Source organism: Ixodes scapularis, unplaced genomic scaffold (genome assembly GCF_016920785.2).
Source record: "Ixodes scapularis isolate PalLabHiFi unplaced genomic scaffold, ASM1692078v2 PGA_scaffold0__279_contigs__length_252992795, whole genome shotgun sequence".
NCBI lineage: Eukaryota > Metazoa > Arthropoda > Arachnida > Ixodida > Ixodidae > Ixodes > Ixodes scapularis.
In genome coordinates this window covers 135,452,921-135,456,048 of record NW_024609835.1, presented here as the reverse complement: position 1 = coordinate 135,456,048, position 3,128 = coordinate 135,452,921, and the positions used below count along the sequence as shown (strand labels likewise).

The 3,128-nt window shown below is 39.5% G+C and overlaps 1 non-coding gene across 1 annotated transcript; it reads right to left on the bottom strand.

The window, feature by feature from the left end:
• Positions 1-1,328: 1,328 nt before the first annotated feature.
• Positions 1,329-1,403, bottom strand: Trnaf-aaa. Its single transcript has one exon. It is a non-coding gene; the product is annotated as a tRNA-Phe (tRNA).
• Between the last annotated feature and the right edge of the window lie 1,725 nt (positions 1,404-3,128).

Sequence of the window (3,128 nt, the reverse complement as noted above, 5' to 3'; positions counted from 1 at the left end):
CAGACTCCTGCCACAGCGCTACAGCGCTCCTGTTGATGCTGGCTATCGATTTCAGAAAGGGGCGATCGCTTTTGTACCTATCGTCAAAACCTAGTCTATTTTAGTTTTCAAATACTTCACATAAAAGTAGAAAGTAATGTCGGGGTAGGAAGCTTGCACCGACACTGTCATCAGGAATGTTTGATTGCTCGGTAACAAGTGGAACTTTTTCGGCGGTCAAGTATTGCATGTGCGTGTATTTGAAAAAAGATGTTTGGTTGAAATAAAAAAAAAAAAAAACATTGTGAACGTTTTTTTTTTGTTTTTTTTTCTGGAAACAAATATAAATCTTATTTTAACGATTTAACAGCCTTTACTATCAAAATACATTTATGTAACATATGTTAATTCGGTTCTTCCAGTACTTTCGGAAATAACTGCTATAAAGTATTAAATTAAAAAAAAAAACATTAGGTAGGCCGGGTTCAAAACCCGACCTATGAAATAAATGACAAACTTTCTAAAAATACGTTTTTTTTTTAACAAAAGCCTTCTTTTTTGTTGTTTATCCCAGCACCTGCAGGAACTTATGCTTCATCATTGAATATGAATAAAAAAATAATGGCACCTGTGATTACCACTTTTTGTCAGAAACAACTCATATCGATTAGTATAAAACATCACGCATAGTTAACTGCATAAATGTATTCATACCTTGGCCTCCCTCATCTATGATAGTTCTCTGGGTAGAACTTTAGAGTGTAAAAGGAAACAGGAACGACATTGAAGGTCTATTAAAATACCTTTGTCGTGAGTCCATGTGGTTACCAACAGAGTAAAGTAAAACTAAAATGCATGTACCGCTGGTCCTGCTCTTTGACAAAACGTTATCAGATATTTATTTGTTTGAAAAATCGTCGAGTTTCTGAGAAGCAGCAACCGTCATGTCCTGAATTCACCTGCTTTTTTTGTGTTTCTTTTGTTCGGTTTTTATGTATATAAAACATTAAATCACAGATACTTTTTCTGTAATTGATTGTTTGTTTTTGCAATTTTACGCATTGTGCTGCAGTTACAGCAGAGGATGAAAACCATTTTATGAAAGACTTAAACATCCATGTTCTTTGGTTTATATGGTTGAATTTCCAAAGACTATCTAAACCAGTTGCGATTCCAAGAACGTCTTATGGGCATCGAGATGCCGTGGCCTGAAACATACGTAAGTATGGCGATAATATTCCCCGGAGAAGAGGAACAAGGGTCTTCCTTGTTCCCCTTCTTCTTCTCTTCTTCTTCAAACACAAACAAACTTCAAACACAACTAGGTGACTGGTACGCGACCGAAAAAATCCACCTGGTCCTGGTATCGAAACAGGGACCTCTCCATTTTTAGTGGAGCGCTCTACCAACTGAGCTAACCAGGGGTTCGACGTCAGCAGAGCAAACGGGTTTTTCCAGATACTACCAGTCTAAGAGCCACAAGGGTGAACGGCCTGCATTTTAAGGCTATGGTGATAACGCAATGAATGCAAGGTTGCAAGTGAGCTGGACAAGAATGACGATAATAATTTCTGGAGAAGGGGAACAAGGGGCACAAAGGACAAACACAAATCTCCAAACACAGCAAGGTGACAGGTGCGCGACCGAAAAAATCCGCATGGTCCTGGTATCGAACCAGGGACCTCTCCATTTTTAGTGGAGCGCTCTACCAACTGAGAAAACCAGGAGTTAGACATCAGTAGAGCAAACGTGTTTTACCAGAAGTCACCAGTCTAAGACCAAGAAGGCTGAAGGGTCTGCATTCTTAGGGTTATGATGATAATGCAATTAATCCGGAGGTGCAAGCGAGCTGCACAAGAACGACAAAAATAACCCCTGGAGAAGGGGATCAAGGGGGACAAAGGACAAACAAAAATCTTCAAGCTAATCGTAATTCTTGTCCAGCTGACTTGTACGTTTGTGTTAATTGCGTAATCATACTTAAAGTACCAGTTGATCTTTGGTAAATGACTATAACATATTTTACCAGTAATTACACCGCCATACTATAACTGATATTGCACATGGCCCATAGCACTGTATCTTATATGACCGTAAATCTGTGCCTTTATTTACGCTATTGGTTTGAAAATTTCTCTTGAGTACTTGTGACAATTTCAAGCTAAGGAGTGATAGATCGTCGTGATCCTTTTGCGGAAGTGAGATATAGATATATACAATGCAAATAACCTTAGGAATATAAGCTGCAGTAATGTGATGTTCCAAAGATATCTAACAGCGTGCTCTAGCTGTTAAAACCGCTTCTTTGTTAACGTCAGACTTAGCAGTGTTTTTCGCATTTTGATAAAGGAGATGACCTATTCACTACTCGTACACTTGGCACGCGTTTTTATCAAATATATTTTTTAAACAGCTGATTTCAGCAAAAAAGATAAAAAAAAGGCTGAAATGTCCCGCGTAACAAGAATGTTATCTAGTGCTCCAAATTTCTTGTTCAAGCTCTTTTTTTTTATGAAATGACACCAACGGCATTTATAGGAGACGGAACACCCGAAAAAGGGTTTCTTAGGGATCTTGTACGCAATGATTTTTCACGTACATCATGTCAATGAAAGCGTTAAACCACACGGAATAGATCAAATAGCGAACTCTTTGTAGACAAAGTACAATGAACTCTTTTGCTAACCGCGAATTGTTCATCCGATAAAAAATGGGCGTAACTTACTGTATATTCAGAAAGCATTCGCAGAATTTCATCATTCCATGTTCCCACATCCCAATGTTCCTGCTATTCGAGTGTAAAAGATGTGTCCAAGCAGCGTCCTCGACTGTAAACCACTTCTCCACACCTCGCTATATCACTCCAGCATCAGGAAGTTAGAAAGAACCAGGTCTGCGTACACAATCTCCCGTCCACTCCCGATTTAAGTGCCTGCACAAAGAACGTCCCCCACCCAGCGCAGGAGCTCTCTTCCAAACACAAAACCTTAGAAAAAGAAAGAATCGACCAGCCGAGTATAACAAGACAGCCGCAAAAAGATGGTGCAGGAACATACATAAACATGCGCCGCCTTCCGCTCGGTCCAACACCTCGCCAGAAAAAAAAAAAGAAGAAAAGGACAAAGAGCAATAACGAGGGCGTTGTCGAC